Source organism: Suncus etruscus, chromosome 7, assembly GCF_024139225.1.
Source record: "Suncus etruscus isolate mSunEtr1 chromosome 7, mSunEtr1.pri.cur, whole genome shotgun sequence".
In the NCBI taxonomy this organism is placed as follows: domain Eukaryota; kingdom Metazoa; phylum Chordata; class Mammalia; order Eulipotyphla; family Soricidae; genus Suncus; species Suncus etruscus.
Window position 1 is genome coordinate 89,585,070 of NC_064854.1, and position 22,855 is coordinate 89,607,924.

At 36.9% G+C, this 22,855-nt stretch overlaps 1 protein-coding gene, 1 non-coding gene and 1 pseudogene across 2 annotated transcripts in view; 1 reads left to right on the forward strand and 2 right to left on the reverse strand.

The window, feature by feature from the left end:
• Nucleotides 1-22,855, forward strand: part of SHISA6 (shisa family member 6) — a 462,012-nt gene that overhangs the window by 21,949 nt on the left and 417,208 nt on the right.
• On the reverse strand, nucleotides 4,510-4,616 carry LOC126015142 (U6 spliceosomal RNA). Its single transcript, XR_007498036.1, has one exon. It is a non-coding gene; the product is annotated as a U6 spliceosomal RNA (small nuclear RNA).
• LOC126014832 (uncharacterized) lies at nucleotides 10,114-10,200 on the reverse strand (annotated as a pseudogene).

A 22,855-nucleotide genomic window follows, 5' to 3' on the forward strand; every position in this document is an offset into this window, starting at 1 on the left:
TTTCTTGCTCCTTTGACAAAAATTCAGTAATTGTTTGTCTGGGGGACAAAGTCTGAGAACTCAAGCCTATTCCCCTGATCTGAGGGTCTGTCTTTATTTCAATACCATGCTGTTTTGATAACTATTGCATTGTAGTACAGTTTAAAGTTGGGGAAAGTAATGCCTCCCATTTTTCTTTTCCCTAGGAGTGCTTTAGCTACTCGAGGGTGTTTATTGTTCCAAATGAACTTCATAAGTGTTTGATCCACTTAATTGAAGAATGTCATGGGTATTTTTAAGGGGATTGCATTAAATCTGTATAATGCTTTGGGGGGTGTTGCCATTTTAATGATGTTAATCCTGCCAATCCATGAGCAGGGTATGTGTTTCAATTTCCCTGTATCTCTCTTATTTCTTGGAGCAGGGCTTTATAGTTTTCTTTGTATAGGTCCTTCACCACTTTGGTCAGGTTGACTCCAAGATATTTGAGTTTTTGTGGCACTATTGTGAATGGGATTGCCTGCTTGACATCCTTCTCTCCTTATCATTATTGGCGTATAAAAAGGCCATTAATTTCTCTGTGTTAAATTTGTAGCCTGCCACCTTGATATATGAGTCTACTGTTTATAGAAGCTTTTAGATAGAGTCTTTGGGGTTTTCTAAGTAGAGTATGATGTCGTCTGCAAACAATGAGAGCTTGACTTCTTCCTTTCCTATCTGAATTCCCTTGATATCTTATTCTTGCCTGATTACTATAGCAAGAAATTCCAGTACTATGTTGAAGAGGAGTGGTGAGAGCGGACAGCCTTGTCTTGTACCAGAATTTAGAGGACAGGCTTTTAGTTTTTCTCCATTGAGGATAATATTTGCCATTGGCTTGTGGTAGATGGCTTCAACTAGATTGAGAAAGGTTCCTTCCATTCCCATCTTGCTGAGAGTTTTGATCAAGAATGGGTGTTGGACCTTATCAAATGTTTTCTCTCCGTCTATTAAGATGATCATATGATTTTTATTTTTCTTCTTGTTGATGTTGTGTATGATATTGATAGATTTACGGATGTTAAACCATCCTTGCATTCCTGTGATGAAACCTACTTGGTCGTAGTGTATGATCTTCTTGATGATGCATTGGATCCTATTTGCCAGGATTTTGTTGAAAATCTTTGCATCAGCATTCATCAGGGATATTGGTCTGTAATTTTCTTTTTTTGGCAGCATCTCTGTCCGGTTTTGCTATAAAGGTGATGTTGGCTTCATAAAAGCTATTTTTGAGTGTACCAATTTTTTCAATTTCATGGAAGAGTCTGGCTAGGATTGGTAGTAGCTCCTCTTAAAAGATTTGAGAAAATTCATTAGTAAATCCATCTGGAGCTGGGCTTTTCTTTTTGGGCAGATGTTTGATTACAGTTTCAATTTCCTCAGTAGTGATGGGATGTTTAGATATGCTACATCCTCCATACTTAAATGTGGAAGGTTATAAGTGTCCAAGAATTTTCCATTTCTTCTAGGTTCTCATGTTTAGTAGCATAAAGTTTCTCAAAGTAGTCTCTGATTACCTTTTGGATCTCTGCAATATCTGTCATAATCTCCCCCTTTTCATTTCTAACACGGGTTATCAGATTTCTCTCTCTCTCTTTCTTTGTGAATTTTGCCAATGGTCTATCAATCTTGTTTATTTTTTTCAAAGATCCAACTTCTTTCTTTGATCTTTCAGATTGTTTTTTGGTTTTCCACTTCATTGAGTTGTGCTTTCAGCTTTGTTATTGCCTTCTGTCTCCCTATTTTTGGTTCCTTTTGCTGGTCATTTTCTAATTTTTTGAGCTGCGTCATTAAGTTATTCAGGTATGTCCCTTCTTCCTTCCTGATGTGTGCTTGTAGAACTATAAATTTTCCCCTCAGGACCGCTTTTGCTGTGTCCCATAGAATCTGGCAGTTTGTGTCTTCATTATCATTTGTTTCCAGGAAAGTTTTGATTTCCTTTTTGATTTCATCTTGGACACACTCGTTGTTCAGTAGCAGGTTGTCTAATTTCCAATTGTTAAAGTTTTTTTTCTGTGTGGCTTTGTAGTTCACATCTAATTTCAGAGGCTTGTGGTCAGCAAAGGTAGCCTGCAAAATTTCTATCCTCTTGATTTTATGGAGGTATGTTTTATGTCTCAGCATGTAGTTATTCTAGAGAACGACCCATGTACATTGGAGAAGAATGTGTATCAAGGTTTTTTGGGATGGAGTCCTCTTTCTTTCATTAGTCTTTTCAGGGCTAGTATGTTTTTGTTGGGTTTCAGTCTGGTTGACCTGTCAAGTGTTGATAGGGCTCTGTTGAGGCCTCCCACTATTATTGTGTTATTATTGATTTCTTCTTTTTGATTTATCAGTAATTGTATTAATTTGCTGCTCTCTCATTGGGTGCATATTTGTTTAATAGTCTGATTTTTTCCTGTTGCATATATTCCTTGATTAGTACATAATGTCTATCTTTGTCCCTTACCTCTGTTCCATGTATAAAGTTGGTGTCATCGGTTATGAATATGGCCACCCCAACATTTTTGAGGGTGTTATTTGCTTGGCTGATTTTCCTCCAGCCTTTGATTTTGAGTCTATGTTTGTTCTATTCAGATGTGTTTCTTGTAGGCAGTAGAAGGTTGGATTCATGTTTTTGACCAATTTTGCCACTCTGTGTCTTTTAATTGGTGAATTTAGTCCATTAACACTGAGGGAGCTGATTGTCATAGGATTTAATGTCATCTTTGTAGATAAGTTTGCTGTGTTTGTTGGTCTCTCTTGTCTTAGAGTAGACCTGTCAGTTTTCCCTTTAAGGCTGGTTTATCATCTTTGAAGTTTCTGATCTATGGTTTATCCATGAAGCTATGTATTCTTCCTTCAGACCTGAATGTGAGTTGGGCTGGGTGCAGTATTTTAGGTGAGGCATTCATTTCATTCAGTCTTGTCACAATATCCCAGCACTGTCTTCTGGCCTTGAGAGTTTCTTGTGACATGTCTGCGGTAAGTCTTAGGGATGCTCCTTTGAATGTAATTTCCCTTTTTGATCTTGCTGCTTTCAGTATTCTATCTCTATTTGTGGGATTTGTCATTGTAATGAGGATGTGTCTTGGGGTGTTTTTCTTTGGGTCTCTTTTAGCTGGTACTCTTCAGGCATGCAGGAATTGATTGAATGTAGTCTTTAACTCTGGGAGTATCTCTTTGATGATGTATTTGACAGTTGATTCTTCCTGGAGATCTCCTACTTGGGTCTCTGGGACTCCAATGATTCTTATGTTGTTTCTGTTTAGTTTAATAAAGACTTATATTTTCATTTGTTCGCTTTCCTTGAGTACTTTTTTCATTGCCTGATCGTTTTTCTTAAGGTTCTTTTCCAATTTCATCTGTTGTGTTGAGTTTTTCTGCATCACATCTTCCAGTACACCGATTCTCTCCTCACCTGCTGATACCCTGCTGTCAATTTCATCCACTGAGGTTTTCTGTTGAGCTACCGTGTTTTTTAGATCTCCTATTTCAGTTTGGAGTTTTCTGATTTCTGTCATTGTGTTCTCTTCAGATCAATCTATGCTTTCTTTGAGTTCTACAAACATCTTCCATATTGCTATTTTAAGTTCCTTATCTGAGAGGTTAATCAGGTGGTTGGAATTTATTAGTTCATCCGAGGTTTTTTCTTCATTTTCTGTGCATGGTGTTTGCCTGCGAGGTTTCCCCATTGTCACGCTTGTAGTATGGTTTTTCTTGCGTGTTGTTGTGGGGTTCATTGGTTAGAAATAGTGCAGGGCCGCGAAGCAAATCGAAGCAGCCAGCTCTTCTGCTGCCTCTAGACAGTTTTTTTGGGGTATGCTCCATAGGCCTCTGAGAAGACCTTCAGGGATTCAGAAACACAGGCAGACAGGCATAGGCAGAAGTTTCCCTTGAAGTCCTCAGAGTGAACAGAGTCACAGCAGTGTGAGCCTCCACAGGCCAGAGAGTTCAGCTTATTGGACGATGACCCCCACAGCCAGAATGTACTTACTGGGCAGCTTCAAAATGCAGTTTTTTGGGGGGTGCACTCCCTAGGCCTCTGAGAAGACCTTCAGGGATTCAGAAACACAGCCAGACAGGCACAGGCAGGAAAAGTTTCCCTTAAGTCCTCAGAGTGAACAAAGGCACAGCAGTGTGGAGCCTCCACAGGCCAGAGAGTTCAGCTTATTGGACGATGACCCCCACAGCCAGAATGTACTTACTGGGTAGCTTCAAAATGCAGTTTTTTGGGGGTGCGCTCCCTGGGCCTCTGAGGAGACCTTCAGGGATTCAGAAACACAGGCAGACAGGCACAGGCAGGAGAAGTTTTCCTTGAAGTCCTAGGGTGAACTTTGTGAAATCTTGGTAAGACTTTATTCATTTTTTTTCATATTCTATTATTTTGTTGCATAATGGTTCTCAGAATATTTGCTATGTACCTTTGAATTTCTGTAGTATGCCTTGCGACATATTTCCTTTCATTTATGATTTGACTCTTCAGGAATCTCAATCTTGCTTTTTTTTTTTTTTAATATGGAATGCTTCATGAATTTGTGTGTCATCTTTGCGCAGGGGCCATGCTAATCTTCTCTGTATCGTTTCAATTTTAGTATATGTGCTGCAGAAGCGAGCACTATCTTGCTTTTTTTAATTCCTTCTAGTAATTTATCAATCTTGATTATTTTTCCACAGATCAATTATTGATTAGTTCATCTCATGGATAGTTTTTTGAGTTTACAGTTATTAATTTTTGCTCTAACTTTTATTATTTTCTTTCCCCTCCTTGCTCAGCTTATTTTGTTGTTCAGTCTTCATTTTCTTATTTATTTAGGCCTTTTCTTTGTTCTGGTTGAATGCTTGTAAAGGGATACATTTTCTTCTTAGCACTGCCTTTGCAATGTTTCATATATTATGATAATTTGTGTTTTCATTTTCATTTGTTTCTAGAAATGTTTTGATTTTCTCTTTGCCTTCCTCTCTGACCCACTGATTGTTCAGTAGGGAGCTCTTTAGTTTTCAGAATTTAAAGTTATTTTTCTATTTTTGTTTATAATTCACTTCCGTTTTCTATGCCTCATGATTTGAGAAGATAATTGATATAATTCTATCCTTTTGATTTTATGGAGGTATGTCTTACAGACAAACGTGATCTATCATGGGGAATGTCTCAGGTGCATTGGAAAAGAATGTGTATTTAGCTTTTTGTCATTAAAAAACTCTCTATATATGTGTTTTATTAAGCCTCTCTCTTCTATGTTTTCCTTCAAAGCTAATGTATACTTGTTGAGTTTTATCCTTGTTGATCTATCAAGAGATGACAGAGTGGTGTTCAAGTATCCCAATACTACTACTCTGCTATCAATGTCTTTCTTCAAGTCTATTCACAGTTGTTTTAATATGTTGCTTTCTACTTATTGGCCCATATATGTTTAGAAATGTGGTTTCTTCTTGATGCACACGTTTCATGATTACTAAAAAAAAATGATCTTCTCTTTCTCTAATGACCTTTTAAAGCCTGAAACTTATGTTACCTGATATTAGTAGGGAGAACCTAGCCTTTTAACTATATTTATCTATTTTTTTGTACCAAACTCAGGAGTGTTCTGCACTCAGAACTAACTCCTTGCAGTGCTCAGGGCATATGGCATGCTGCAGATCAAATCTTGATCAGCTCTATGCATAGCAGATACCCTAAACGTGGTACTATTGCTCTGTCCTCTAACCCAGCATTTTAAGGAAGTTACTTTGTTGAAGGATTGTCTTCCAAACTTTTGATTAGAATTTATGTTGCTCTGAGTATTCAAATGTTTCTTGCAAACAGCAAAATTTTAATTCAATTTTCTGATTCAATTTTACCACTCTGTGTTTTTTAACTGGTGCTCTTAGCCCATTGATGTTGTAAGAGATGGCTGTGATGGAATTTTCTGCCATCTTTTCATAGGAGTTTGTGTGTTTGTGTGTGTGTGGGGGGTATATGTCTGTGTGTGTTTGAGGGTCTTGCCTTAAATTAGACATTTCGGTACTACTTTTAAGATATGTTTTGATTCTATTGCTGTTGACTTTGGGTTGGGTATTTCTGATCATATTTTATTTCCACTCTTTGCTCATGAGACTGCTTTGCCCTGTACCATTCATTTTTTTTTCTCAATTTGTAGGAAGAAATAGAAATATAAAGCAAAACAAGATAATTCATGTTCTATGGTTCTGTTAAAAAAAAAGAAAAGATATGGTTTGGGGCTGGAGAGATACCACAGGGGTAGGGCATTTGCCTTTTACATGGCTGACCCAGGACGGACCTGGGTTCAATTACTGCCATCCCATATGGTCCCCAGAGTCTTCCAAGAGCTATTTCTGAGCACAGAACCAGGAGTAACCCCTGGGTGCAGCTCAGTATGGCCTCAAAACCATACACAAAAAAAGATATGTTTTGAGTCTAGACATTTCCTAAGGTAATGTTTATTCATAAAGCTGTTTTTCTTTCCTTCATTCCTGAATGAAAGTCTGGCTAGGTGAAGTTCTTAGTGAGACTTTCATTTCTTTTTTTAATTATCTTTATTTAAACACCGTGATTACAAATATGATTATAGTTGTATAATTACAATCATGAAAAGAACACTCCCCTTCACCAGTGCAACATTCCCACCACCAATTTCCAAGATGTCCCTCCTCCCCACCACACCCACACCTGTACTCGAGACAGGCTTTCTTCTTCTCTCATTCATTCACATTGTTATGATAGTTTTCAGTGTAGTTATTTCTCTAATTGCACTCATCACTCTATGTGGTGAGCTTCATGTCATGAGCTGCACCTATCCGCCCTCATCTCTCTTGTTTCATTTTATTGAGTTTTTTCATTATATCCCACCACTTCCTTTGAACCTGGAGGGTTCTTTGTGATAAATCTGCTGTAAATCTTGTTTGCTTATTTGTATATGTTTGCTCTTTTTCAATTTGCTGCTTTAAGTATTCTCTCTCTGTTTATAGTTGTTATTATTCTGACTCAGATGTGCATTGAAATGCTTTTATGTAGATCTCTTTTAGCTGGTAATTTTTGGACATCCAGAATGTAGGTTCAAGCATTCTTTTTTTTTACTTTTTTATTGTGGTCAAAGTGAATTACAAATCTTCACAGTAATATTTAAGGCACATAGTGACAATGAATGAGGGGCATTCCCACCACCAGTGTTGTCCTTCCTCCACCCCTGTTCCCAGCATGCATCCGACATCTCCCTCCTTTCTAAATCCTCTGTAATGCTAGTACAACTATTCCCCACTTTTACACCTTGTTATAAATTGGGTACTGATTCTGTTGTTGTTGACTTTAGGTTTGTTATTCAGTATGAACTTTTTTTATTTCTACCAAATAAACATACGACTGTCTGGTCTTGGTACCATCCAATTTTCCCCCTCAAAAAATGAGTCTGATCAAGGTAATTCCAGTAATGTGGTTCTATTGTAAATATAAGAAAAGATATGGGAAAAGAAAAGAAAGAAAAAAGAAAAAAAGGGCAAACAAAAAAAGAGAAAAACTAGGAGGAGTCCATCTAGGTGTTATAAATATCCATTTAGAAGAAGAAAGGGGAAAAAAGAAGAAAAAGGTAACAAACCAAACCAAACCAAAACAAAACCAAACGAGAATAAGGGAGTAACAACAAAAGCAGACCAGCAACTTCTAAAAAAAACCTTTCTTCTTCTTCTTCTTCTTCTTCTTCTTCTTCTTCTTCTTCTTCTTCTTCTTCTTCTTCTTCTTCTTCTTCTTCTTCTTCTTCTTCTTCTTCTTCTCTTCTTCTTCTTCTTCTTCTTCTTCTTCTTCTTCTTCTTCTTCTTCTTCTTCTTCTTCTTCTTCTTCTTCTTCTTCTTCTTCTTCTTCTTCTTCTTCTTTCCACCCACAAGTGAAGTTTTCTGCCTGATGGTTCTGTCTAGTGGTGATAGAGGAGTATTGAAATATCCTACTAATATCACATTTATTTCCATATGTTTCTCTAGAGTTGTGAGCAAATGTCTTACATATTTTGCTGGCTCTACAGTCAGTGCATAAATATTGATCAATGTTAGTACTCTTGGTCTAATGTTCCCCTGATCAGTAAGTAGTGATCTTCTTGTTCTCTGAGCACTTTCTTGAGGTTGAATGCAATTTGGTCTAATATAAGATTGGCTATCCAAGTCTTGCTTTTTTTTACTTTGGCTTGAATAATTGATTTTCATCTATTAATTATAATCCTGTGTTCTTTTAGGTGTTTCTTGAGGCAGCAGATGTCTTTTTTGTTTTGTTTTCTGTTCCACCCATCTACTTTTGTCTCTTTTAATGGGGGAATTTAGCCCGTTGACATTTAAAGAGATTACCGCCAGAGAGGGCTGGTGTGCTATTGTTTGAGTAGAGTGGTTGTTGTTACATTGGAGGGGGTGGTTTGGATTGTGTAGGAAGTCTTTGAGCAGTCCATTTAGAGATGGTTTTCTTAGCGCAAATAGAGTGAGTTCTCCTTTTTTTGTCTAAAACTAAGAATGTTTTTTGTTATCATATGAATGAGAATTTTGCTGGGTAGTGTAGTCTAGGTTGGAAGTTTCTTTCATTCAGTAGTTTAAATATGTCACTTCACTGTCTTCTTGCCTGGATTGTTTCAAATGGGAGTTCTGGTATGATTTTTATGTTCCTTTCTTTGTATATGAGGGCTTTTCTCTCCCTTGTTGCTTTAAAGAATTCATCTTTCTCTCTCTCTCTTTTTTTTTTTTTTTTTTTTTTTTGCCAGTTGGATTACTGTATGTCTTGCTGTTGGTCTTTTAGGGTCCATTTTCTTAGGGACTCATTTTGCCTCTTAGGTTTGTACAGTGTCTCTTTCCAGAAGGTGGGAAAATTATCTGCTATTAATTCCCTCACTACTTATTCTTCTCTTTTCCCCTTTTTCTCCCCTTCTGGTATTTCTACAATTTAAGATATTACTTTTCTCTTTGTTCATTATGTATCTAACTTTTTCTTCCAATGATTTGCCTCTTGCTTCCTTATTGACTTTTTTGTCATTGTTGTTTTGTAGTTTTCCATCAAGTTCCTCTATGCCTTCTTTTAACTGTGTAATTCTGCTATTATTGCTTCCTAACATGTTTTTTTTTTAATTTCCCTTAGTTCTAATTGTATGGATTTTTCATCTTTTGTTAAAGTTCTTCTTTGAGTTGGCTGATTGTTCATCTGTAGATTTCTTAATCTCACAGATTAGTGATTCCTTGATTTTCATTGCTAGGGCATTCATTGTCGCATTTAGGTTCTCATCTATTGGGCTCGTAGTTTTGCTGTACTTGGAAACTTGATGGGATTTCTCTCCATTTGCCCAGCTGCTAGTGTTTTCCTTAGTTTATCCATATTTCTTTGCATCTGGTGGTTTTGAATGTTGAGTTTTCTGGTTATTTAATAAAGCAGTCTGCTGTACTGGTTGGATTAAAGGTGCTTGAAGGTAAATTCAATTTTGAGTTTATTTTTAGCCAAGTGGCTTGTCTAAGTATGATAGGGATATTGGAAGCTGTTTCAGTGTTTTGCTATCCTGTATTATGGGCTGTGGATTATCTGAGGAAATTGAGTCTTAGGTCTGAGCACACTGGACCTATGTGGCGTAATTTAGACCATCTGGTCTGTTCCCACGGTTTGGGGTTTGGGGGATGGTGGGGAACGATCTAAAACCTGCTCAAAGTTCCCAGGCCAAGGTACATGCCTTTCCCGGTCTGGCGGAGGGTGGTCTCAGACCTTTCCAAAAGGTTTCAGGCCAAGATGTGCACCTTTCCCGGTCTAGTGGAGGGGGACGGGCAGTCTCAAACCTGCCCAGAAGGTCCCAGGTGAGGTGTGTGCCTTTCTTGGTCCAGCACAGGTTGGGGCCATCTCAGACCTGCCCAAAAGATCCCAAACCGAGGTGTGGCACTTCCCTGCCCAATGGAGTGGGGTGGTCTCAGACCTGCTCAAAAGTTCCCATGCCTTTCCCGGTCAGGCAGAGGGGAGAGGCGGCCTAAGACATGCCCAAAAGGTCCCAGGCCGAGGTATGGAGCTTCCTGGTCCTGGTTCAAGCATTCTTAAGCTTTGAAAACTTCTCAGCTATAATGCTTATTTTAGACTGATTTGAAGCAACTTTAATACTTGGGGAAAATTCATAAAAATATTTTGGGGGGTGCATTTACTGTACCTCCTCTTTCTATACAGTCAGTGTAAAGAACACAGCCTGTGGTAAGAATTGGGAGGCCTTATTTTTTTGATTTATTAATATATATATATATATATATATATATATATATATATATATACAAAAAATCCTTCATCAGTGCAACATTCCCATGACAAATATCTTATGTCCTTCCTCCCCACCCCACACAGGCCTGTACTATAGACAGGCTTTCTACTTCCCTCATTCAGTCACATTTTGTTACGATAGTATGATAGTTCTCAGTGTAATTATTTCTGTGACTGCACTAAACGATCCCTGTGGTGAACTTCATGTCAGGAGCTGGACCATCCAGTCCTCCTCTATTTTGTCTCTGAGAATCATTACACAAATGTTTTTAATTTTTCTCAAAACCCATAGATGAGTGAGACCATTCTGTGTTTATCTCTGACTTATTTCACTCAGCATAATAGATTCCATATACATCCATGTATAGGAAAATTTCATGACTTCACCTCTTCTGATGGCTGTATAATATAAAGCTACAATGCTTTTGACTATTGTTTCTGCATAGTGGTTTCCAACGTGTCTTTCCAGGACCCAGTGATTTTTATGATGGCCCTGTTGATTCTTATGTTGTTCATGTTGAATTTATCTGACAGACCTATTGTTGTCTGTTCACTTACTTTGAGTTTTTCTGTTTGTTTTTTTTGTTTGTTTTTGTTTTTGTTTTTGAGCAACACATGGTGACACTCAGGGCTTACTCCTAGTTATGCACTCAGAAATCGCTCCTGGCTTGGGGGACCATATGGGATGCTGGGGGATCGAACCGTGGTTCTTGCTGTGTCAGCCATGTGCAAGGCAAACATCCTACTGCTAAGCTACCACTCCAGCCCATTATTTTGAGTTTTTTTTTTATATTCTGTTCATTAATTTCAGGCTCCTTTCCAATTTCTTCTGTTGAATGGAGGTGTTATTCCATCTCACTGATTCTGTTCTCAGCAGCTCTACTCTGCCGTTGAAGCTTTCTTTTTATCTTTCATTTCACATGCCATATTGTTCAGTAATGATATTTCTGTTTGAAAATTTCTATTTCTATACTTGTATCCTTTTGACACTTATTTGCTGTCTTATTTGCATGTTTTTTTTTTTTTGAGTTCTTTGAATATACTCCACATTTCCTCTCTAAAGTCCTGATCAGAGAGAGGTTATGTAGGTGGCTGATATTGTGTCTTCATAAATGCCATCTTTCAATAAGTTAGGTGAGTTTCTGTGTTATTTTTTATGTAATGTTGGGATTCCTTGACCAAAAGACATGCTTGACTTTAGGGCAAAGCAGAGTGGTGTGCTCTAGTCTCAACACACTGACCAAAGTCCATTCAAATTGGTACCTTTTAGTCCAAAACAACCCACTGTCACAATTTCTAATGCCACTGAATGTCAGTAGTCTCTTCTCCTGGCCATGCTTTTGTTTTGTTTAATTTTGTTTTTGTTCACAACAATGGTTCTCAGGAGTTATTGCTGGCTCTTTTTGTGCTCAGGGTTCATTCCTGGCAATAATCAAGGACCATATAAGATGCCAGGGGATCTATTCCGTTGTCCTTGCAAGGCAAACACCTTATTCACTGCATACTATTCCTCCAGGTATGAGTTTGTCTGGTATCTTTCACCTCAGGTAGTTTAAAAAGGTGCTTTTTAGTTCATAGCTACCCACAGGCCACACACTTCTCACTGCTGCAGCTCAACAACCTTTTCTTTAGGCCAGGGGTCTCAAACTCATGGCCCGCGGGCCATTTGCAGCCCTCCTTACAACATTTTGTGGCCCACAGCCGGCCTTCAAATATCGCATTATTCACGATTATTCACTTACCAAATAATCGCAATAAAATTCGCATTAATAAGAAAAAAATCGCATTAAATATTCACATACCCCAAGTAGTTCCATTCAGGGTATGCAAATGTTTAATGAGATTTTTTGCTATTTTTTTCTTACTAGAGCGATTTTTTATTGTGAATATTTGGTAAGCAAAATCTCTTATGTGGCCTTGGCTCGCCCCAACTTTGCCTCCTGCGGCCCCCAAGTAAATTGAGTTTGAGACCCTTGCTCTAGGCCATGCTCTTGTTGGCTCACTCTTCTTTGGGATACCTCAATCTTTAGTGTTGCATTGATAAGAATATACCTACTTGAGCATGGGCATGAATACAGTATTTAAATTTCTTTTTAAAAAGGAGGAAAAAAGGGACTGTAGCAAAAGCACAGCTGTAGGGCATTTGCCTTTTATGCAGCTTTCCCAGGACGGGCTTGGGTTCAATCCTCGGTGTTCCATATGGTCCCTCAAGCCAGGAGCAGTTTCTGAGTGCTTAGCCAGGAATAATCCCTGAGCATCACTGGGTGTGACCCTTCCCCCACAAAAAAGAGGGTAAAAGAGTAATAAATAGGAGAAAGAATAGAAAAAAGGGGATTTTCAATCATAGAGATATAAAGAATCTCATTTGTGCCATCTCTTCAGGTGTTCTTGATATAGGTGATCTGCAAATCAGACCCACAACGTTCAGGGATCTGATGTATGACAGAAATTCACCACTTTGTAGTTGGTTCCAATGCCTCCAGTGCTGTCTCTGCCTTTCTCTATACTGGCCCTTGCAGGATCTTGGGACTTATTAGACATAATCAGAAGGAAAGAAAGATAGAGTCCAAGCTATAGAGGAAGAAAATTGGTAGTTTTTCTGAGTACAATTTTAAGGAAATACAAGCACGAGTGTGGAGGCAGTTGCAGCAGCACATCTGATTTGGCACAGAACAAAAACTAAGGACAGCTCACCTAGGTGATAGTTGTCACAGTGGCAGCATCAAATTTGCAGCAGAGGAGCATTGATCCAACAGCAGTGGCAGCACACCATCACAGTGGTGGCTGAGTTAGCAGCACCTGTGTAGTGTCAGAGGCAGGAACACAAACAAGTGACATCAGCAGTGTTGCAGCACCAGGATGGACACAAAACAAAGAAGTGCTCACCCAGGAAGTGGTCATGGACCGGAGTTATTTCTAAACAATATAACTTCCTTAAGATATCCTTGGAAATAGGGATAACTGAAAGTAACTTGGGAAACTAACACCTTAAAAATATAAAATAAACTGTGATAAAGCAATACAAAAACATACCAAAACTGGTGGCTAAAGACTAAAAATCTTCAGACTAAATCAGTATTAATCTCCTACATAACCTCTCTGATATGGAATTCAGAATGGAAATGCTTAGGATGTTCAGTGAACTCAAAGAAACAAGGGAGGATACTTCCAGTAATGCATCATATTTGAGAGCATAAATGAGAAAATTAGAAGAAACAATGTCACAACTTAAAAACTTGGACAGAAAAGTGAAAAAGTCACTGTAAGAGCTTGCCAGTAGACTGAGGACAGAATCATTGAGCTCAAAGATGAAGTACAGAAAATTTCAGCAGTAGATGGAAAAAATCATCAAAATAAAGAGATGACAATAGAAGTTTGGGATAATTCAACAGAAACAACATAAGAATTGTTGGGGTCCCAGAGAGCCCGGAAGTAAACTACTTTGCAGAAACTACAGTCAAAGAAATCACCGCTGATATATTCCCAGAGCTGAAGAATACATGAACCCACATTCTGGATGCCTAAAGTATACCAACTAGAAGAGACCCAAATAAAAGCACACAACAAGGCACATCCTAGGCACAATGATTGAAACCAGAGCTAGAATACTGAAAGCAGCAAGGTCAAAAATAAAATTACTTACTAAGAAACCTCCTTAATTTTTACAGCATATTTATCACAAGCAAACCTCCAACCCCAAAGTCATTAGTGTGATATAGTGAAAAAGTTCAAAAAATAAACATGTCATCAAGAATAATTCACCCAGCCAACTATCATTGAGGTTTGAAGGAAGGTTACACTCTCATGGATAAACAATAGCTCCAGAAATTTAGATTAAAAACTAACTTTAAAAGAAGAACTGAAGGGGATACTTGAAGGCAAGACAAAACTCACAAATACACAGAACTTCCACAATGAGATGACACAAAATTACATAACGAGTTTTTCTCTTGATGTCAATTACTAAATGCACCAATCAAGAGAATTGGAGAAAAAATGGTTTAGAAAATTTGGGCCCGGAGAGATAGCACAGCGGCGTTTGCCTTGCAAGCAGCCGATCCAGGACCAAAGGTGGTTGGTTCGAATCCCGGTGTCCCATATGGTCCCCCGTGCCTGCCAGGAGCTATTTCTGAGCAGACAGCTAGGAGTAACCCCTGAGCACCGCCGGGTGTGGCCCAAAAACAAAAACAAAACAAAAAACAAACAAAAAAAATTAATACAACATTCTGCTACTTGCAAGAAACACATTTGTATAGGCAGACTGAAAGTGAAATATTGGAAGGCAACCCTCAATGGAAAGAACTCAAAATGCTGGGGATGACCATTATTAATTAATATTAGATTATTTCAATTCCAGGCTTACAAAGGTTATAATAGACAGAGAAAATCATGTCCTAATATTCAGAGCATATGAACATTAAATACATTACACTCTTAAACATATATGCATGCTATGTGGTGCCAGAAAAATATTTAAAACAACTGCAAATAAACTTGAAGAAATACATGATTAGCAACACAATAGAAATCAAAGATTTCTGTCACTTTTTTTTTGATGAATCAGGCTAAAACTCAACCAGGGTATACTGGATTTGGAGCTTCTGAAGGGAGGGAGTGGCACATCTGGTGCCGCTAAGGGGGTACTCCTGACTATGCATTCAGAAATCGCTACTGGCTTGGAGGACCATATGCAATGCCGGGATCAAACCAATTTCTGTCCTGATTCAGCCGCATGCAAGGCAAATGCCCTACTGCTGTGCTACTGCTCCAGCCCAAGAATATACTGTATTTGAAACAAGATAAGTAAGACAAAGGGTTTATATATTTATAAACATATATCTATATACATACATATCTACATTTCATCCCCACAAAGTGAAAAACACAAACTTTAAGTGTCTGTATACTTTAACATTCTCTAAGATAGACTATACTATGAGCCATAAAACATGTGTCCATAAACTCAAGAGGATATACATATCAAACTATCTACTTAGAACATTATGCACTGAAAATGGAAATGAAATTCAAACAGAAAAGTAGAAGCCAGTTTAACACCTGTAAATTAAACATCTCACTTCTGAACAACCAGTGGGTTTGAAAGGCCAAGAGGAAATCTAAACATTCCTGGAAACATAAAAGAATGAGGACACAAATTATCAGAATATGTATGATATTGCAAAAGCAGCAGTAAGCAGAAAATTATAACTTTGCAAGTACTCATCAGAAAGAAATAACGGATACATAAATAACGTAACAGCACTGCTTAAGAAATTGAAAGCGAGGGGCCGGGCGGTGGCGCTGGAGGTAAGGTGCCTGCCTTACCTGCGCTAGCCTAGGAGACGGACCGCGGTTCGATCCCCCGGCGTCCCATATGGTCCCCCAAGCCAGGAGCGACTTCTGAGCGCATATAGCCAGGAGTAACCCCTGAGCGTCACCGGGTGTGGCCCAAAAACCCAAAAAAAAAAAAAAAAAGAAATTGAAAGCGAGCAAGAAAATGAGCTGAAAACATATCACAAAAGAAATAATAAAATTAGAACATTAATTGAATATCTAGAAACCTAAAATACAATACAAAGATCAGTGAAAAAAGAGTTGGTTCTTTAAGCAAATAAACAAGATTGTTAATCATTTACAAGTTTCACAAAGAGAGACCTGAATCAGAACGAAAGGGGATGCCACAACCAACACAACAGAAAATTGAAGTTAATCAGAGATTAATTTGAGAATTTTGTGCCACAAAATGATAGAACATAGAAAAAAGGATGAATTCTTGGACTCCATAACCTCCCAAGTTTAAACCAAAAGACTTGGAATAGTAGCATTATAGAAAATTTGAAATACTGGGGCTGGAGTGGTAGCACAAGTGGTAAGGTTTCTCCCTTGCATACACTAGCCTAGGACAGACCACGGTTCCGTCCCTCAGCGTCCCATATGGTTCCCCAAGCCAGGAGCGATTTTCTGAGTGCATAGCCAGGAGTAACCCCTGAATATCACTGGGTGTAGCCTAAAAACCAAGGAAAAAGAAAAGAAAACTTGAAATACTAATTAAAATTCTGAAAAACAAGTGCCTGGGCCCACATGGATTAACTAGTGAATTCTTCAGACCTTCAAAAATGACCTACTGCCAATATTTTTTGAGCTGTTCAAGGAAACTGAAGAAACAGAAACACTCCCAAGCATTTTTTTTTATGAAGCTAATCTCACTCTACCAAAAGCAGACTGAAACACCACAGAATAAGAGTAGTATAAGCCAATATTCTTGGTGAACACAAATGCATAGATTTTAAAAATATAGTAGCAAATAGAATCCAACGATTTATTAAACAGATCATAACCTATGACTAAGTAGAATTCCTCTCAGGAATGCAAAAATGGCTTCCCATGTGAAAACCAGTCAACATAATACACTGTATTAATACAATATTAACATTATTAATTTAATATTAATAATAATGATCATATCAGTAGATGCACAAAAAGCATTTGCCAAGATCCAACACAAACTTATGGTTAAGAACTCTCAATAAGATGTGAATTTAAGGAACTTTCCACACTGCACCCAAAGCCATTTACCACAAGCTTACAGCAAACATTTAATGCAGAAAAACTTAAACCTTTTCTCTAAGGTCTGGCACAAGACAAGGTTTCCACTCTTGCTACTTCTATTTAATATAGTACTGGATGTACTTGCCATATCAATTAGACAATAAAAAGATATCAAGGGCATCTGTAAAGCAAGGGAAGAATTTAAGCTCTCACTATTTGCACATGTTATGACACTGTATTTTGGAAATTCTAAAGACTTCAGTAGTAAGTTTCTAGGAATAATAGATCTTTACAGGAAAGACAGAGGCTACAAACTGACATTTAAAAATTCATGGATTTCCTACATACAAATAATGAAAGAGAATAAAGACACATTTAAAAACCAGTCACATTCACAATTGTGACTCAGAAAATTAAGTGCCTTGGTATCAAGTTAACTTAAGAGGTGGAAGACCTGTACAAGAAAAATTAAAAATCACTACTTCAAGAAATAAGAGAGGACAAGAGAAAATGGAACTATACCCCCCCACACTTATGGGTTGGGATGTTTAATATAACTAAAATGAAAATACCACCTAAAGTATTGTGTGGATTTAATACAATCCATGTAAGGATATCCATTATATTTTTCAAAGAAGTAGATCAAATACTTATGAAATTCAAAGGGAACAATAAACCTATGTGAATATCTAATGCAAGGTAAGGTAAGGAGCAAGGTAAGGGGGTATAACTTTTCCCTCCTTTAAATTGTATTACAAATAGATAGTAACTAAACAGACCTGCTACTGGAATATAGTCAGATTTTCTGATCAGTGAAGTAGAATGGGATATCCTGAGACAGATTCCCCAGGTATACACTATGCTAATTTTTGAAAAAGGGGTAAAAAAATACAAAATTAAACAAGAAAAGCCTCTTTAACAAGTGGTACTGTGAAATCTGTTCAACTCTGTAAGAAACTGACCTTGACCTCAGAAGTGATTCTGACACCATGCACAAAGAAAAATCAAATTATGTTAAAGGCCTTGAGATTAGACCTGAAATTCTAATGTATGTAAAGAAAAACATAAGCAGAACTCTCCAGAACATTGAAGCTAAATGTATGTTCATATATGAAATACCACTGACCAATTAAGTGGAATCAAAGAGATACAAACGATCCTAAATTAAGAATCACCTCAAAGGAAATGACGATAAAAAAGTAGGATATAAAGTCCACCACACAATGGGAGAAACTAATCACCCATCTGACAGTGAATTAATATCTAAGTTTCTAAGTTCTATAAAGCATGAGAGCTTTATAGAAAATGTCTTTTTACTTTTTGACACATCAAAAAGAACAAGAACAAGCAGTTCTGTTATATATATGGAGAGAAATGTGAGAATGTCAAATGGTTCTAGACATTTTTCAAAAAACTAGAATTGAGCTCCTATATGACCCAATAATACCACTCTAGGGAATATGGCCTTTGGACTCCAAAAGACATGTAGAAAAGACCTCTACATTCCTATCTTTATTCCAGCACTAAGTACAGTAGCCAGAATCTGGAAACATTCCATTGTTCAAGAACAGTTGAGTGGATAAAGAAAATGTTTACACAATGGAATACAGATGCTAGGAAAATGACATTATGAAATTTGCTTATACATGGATGGACATAGAGAGTGTTATAAGGAGTGAAAAGTGTCAGAGATAGCACTAGACATTGAATTATTGCAGATATTTCTGGGATATAAAAATAGTATAATAATAACAAAATACAGTAGAGATGAGTGCCAAGTGAACTCATTGACGGTTGGAAGATTGCCATAAAAATAGAGCAGTGCATTTAGGGCAGAGAAGGGGCCATTATTACAGTAATAGTTGGAAATGATCACTCTGTATAAACTTGGAACTGAAAAAGATAAATTTATATGCATGATACCCCTTCAGTAACCATATTGTCAACCACAGTGTTTAAATGGGAGTAAATGAAGAGAGAGAGGAAAGATACCTGCTTTTAAGGCAGACAAAGCAGGAGGGAAGATGGGATGGTTGGAAGCTAACTAGAAATATTAAAGGTTGGAAATGTGCTCTGGTGAAGGGATTGAATGACTGAAAATCTATTTCAACTTTGTAACTATTTCATATGGATTGAATCAAATTTTATTAAAGAAAAAAGTTTGTGGTGCATCGGTAGGGTGTTTCTCTTGCACACGGGGCTATCCAGGATGATCCCAGGCATCCTTTATCGTTCCCCAAGCCAGGAGCGAATTCTGAGCACATAGCCAGGGGTAACCCCTGAGCGTCACCCAGTGTAATTCAAAATCCAAATATCTATCTATCTATCTATCTATCTATCTATCTATCTATCTATCTATCTATCTATCTATCTATCTATCTATCTATCTATCTATCTATCTATCTCTATATATGTATATATATAAAAAAAGAAAGAGAAAGAATAATGAATTAAGAAAACAAACAAACCAATTCCATAGTAAAAAAAAATGTTGGCCTTAGCCAGTTTGATACATTTTAATATGCACTTTCTTGGGAGCATTTATGGGCAACATCTTGCTGTGCTTAGGGCTTACAATCTTTGCTCAAGGAACAATTTCTGTACTGGGATTGAACCAGATTTGGCTGTGTGCATATACAAGCACCTATCTTTTCATCCAAGTCTTTTGGGTCACAATAGAATACTGAAGTTTGTTGCTTCTGATGTAAATTTTATTTTTTAGCTGGCATTTATCTTGATTGATCCAGTGCTGTAAGTAGTATTTTTTAAACTTTTTCCTCCCATAATCCCCTTTAACATAGATTTCTTTTAGTGGCTTCTTTGCCCAAATAGTTAAACCCTTGTTTTAGGCCCTCATACTCCATACATTTTAACATGTTGACCCCTGAAAATATCCTAGTATTGCTATGAATCTGGTTGACAAATGCAATAGCACTTGTTTGGATGTATGACTCTGAATAAGTGCTTTGGTAGAGAAAGCACAAAACACATTTGATGGTCTTACAGAAAAAAGCTAACAGATAAACATTGTATTTGGACCAGAAATATTATTTATATTCAGGGATTCCTTTCCTCACACCTGAAAATATGGGGTGTGGTCATTCTCTTTCATGTTGACCCATGATCACACAGTGTTGGCTAATCTGGAATTACTGAATCAGTAGTTCAAGACTCATTTTTAATTTGCATTTTTATTGTAATCTATATGCTGAATCCAGACACTGAAAAGTTTTATTTCTGTCTATGTATTTATTAACACACATTTTTATAATGTTTACTAGATTCCAGGTTGTGTTCCTAGTGGCTCAACAAATATTAATTTATTTATCTCACAATAAACAAGTATGTCAATATTATTTTATCCTTATTATTTTGCCATTATTTTTTTTGAGTGTGGTAATTTAGAACTTCAGGACATTTTAAGTAGCTAATTAATGATCATCAATACACTAGGCACTCTGACTCTACTATCCCTGCTTATGTGCCAGTAAGAAATGAAGTAACAATAATGATATCAGCAGCAGCAGCCTTTACACACTAATTCACTGCATTTATTAATTGGCTGGATCTATGAACTTGCTAAGAATATCACTCTAATTTTTCTGACTAAATTGTTGCTATGACACCTACAGATCCTCATTAAATTCTTAGACAATCCAAATAATTCTGAGAATTCTGAGACTGGTCTACTAAAAAATCCCCAGACCTCCGTAAGTCTTCTTTTGATTCATGGGGTAAAAGATGGAGTATATAAAAATGATCAATTATAATAACTGAGGGAAAGGGATTACATCTATTTTTACAGAGCACATGGATGGCCATTGTGGGAGAGTCCCAGGATTAACTCCTATTAAAATGTGATAATATATCCTGCTATCATTAGATGAAAATCAGGTATCTGCTCACTCAACTCTGCAATGTTTATTGGCAATGATGAATTTCAATTGTTCCAGGAACAACACAGATATATAAAACTCAGGGCAGATACACAGATATTGTTACCACAGCAAAGGAGATCTCCTCTCATTCTGTGTCTTGGCAATTACAAAGTCTTCAGATGTATTTTTCAATACATTTTTTCAATACAAAAGAATAAAGAATTGGATAGCTACTTGTTCAACTTAGTCCAAGTTTATTAAAATATATATTCAGTTCAGTTGCCCAGAGTAAATATTTGAAAGAATAAAAGTTCTCAACTGTCCAGTCAATGAATCATCAAGGGTGGAAGAGGACCCAAGATAAAAGCTGACAATGGTCAAATATACCATTTTTTGAAATTAAAATAGAATAGAATTTTTGCATACTTTCTCTTTGCCCTTTTTACTTTTTAAAATATTTTAGATTAGAATTATATGAACTTTAGTACTGTTAATGATGCTTTCCGCTGCAATTAATTCCAGCACCACACCATTCACCAACTTATCCACCTTCCTCTATTAGGACCTCAACACCCCTGCCTTTTCTCCTCGCCTTCAACTCACTTTTGTGGATCATTTCTCCCATTGTGTTGGTTTGTCCCTTTGTTGCTACCTTAATCTTTCAGTCTCACATATAAGATCATTCTGTATCTATTCATTTTTGACTGAATCTACTTAGCATTCACTAGTTCCTTTCTGTTGCTGCAAGTTGCATTATTTTATTCTTTTATGCATAGCATTCCATAGGTATATATATATAAAGCATATTTTATGGCTTTCCTTGATTATTTCTGAGTCACCTTCAAAGGTGCACAAGGCATACCACTGTTGTACACTTAGAGGTAATTTTTGGCAATGTTTTAGGGAGCATCTTTGGTGTCAGAAAGGGAAACCAGGTTAGCTATATGCAGGTGAACAGTTCAACATACTGTAGTCTATATTATAAAACTTTTATCATTCATTTATATTGAAATATTTGGATTATTACCAAGTCTTCACTATTGTACTAAGTGCTGTTATTAGTGTTTTTGTGCTTTGGAGATAGATCTAGTATAGCCATTTATAATCTTTTTCTGTTTTGGGACAGATGTCATGACATTGCTGGGTTGTATGGGAGTTCTACCCCTATTTTATTTTTTAATTTTTTTTCTATCCCTATTTTATTAAAGAGCTCTCTACATTGTTCTACATAGAGATAAAAACATGATACCATTTACAGTGGCTAAGAATTATTTTTCTCACGATAGACCTGGAAAAAGTGGCTGTTATGAGGCATTTTGATATGTGCCATTATCATTGGTGTGAGATATTTCAGTGTATTTGTGATTTGCATTTTTCTAATCATGAGTGATTTTTATGTGCTTTTTCCCCTCTCTTTTTCCTTTTTTTCTTTGCCATTCCAATGTCTTTTTTGGGGAAGTCTCTCTTAGTCTCTTTGCCCATTTGTATTTTTTTGTTGTTGAACTTTGTGACTTCTATGTAGTATTTTTATTTCATGTATTATGTGTGAATCTTTTCTTCCATTCAGTTGGTGACTTTTTTAAGTACTTTTATTGTTTTTCTTCTTTTGTAGTTTAACATTTTTATTTTGTTTTTGGTTGTCTCTACCACTGTAGTAATCTTATTGAAGAAATTTCGATGGTCAGTTTTAGAGAGATCAGCTAGTATGTTCTTCAATGTATTATATGGATAGATTCTACTCTAATCTTAGGGACTTTACTTAATTAATATGTTTATTTAAACACTCTGATTAAAATTTGATTGTAGTTGGGTTTCAGTTATGTAAAAAACAACCCACTTCACCAGTTCAATATTCCCATCACCAGTGTCCCAAATCTCGCTTCTCCCCATCACATCCACACCTGCATTCGAGACAGGCTTTCTACTTTCCTCATTCATTCACATTGTTATAATAGTTCGCATTGTAGTTTTTTCCCTAACTGTACTCACCACTCTTTTTGGTGAGCTTCATGTTGTGAGCTGGTCCTTCCAGCCCTCCTCTTTTTTGTCTCTGGAAATTATTGTAAAAATGTTTTATTTTTTTTAAACCCAGAGATGAGGGAGATTATTCTGCATCTATCTATCTCTCTCCCTCTGATTTATTTCACTCAGCATAATAGATTCTATGTACATCCATGTATAG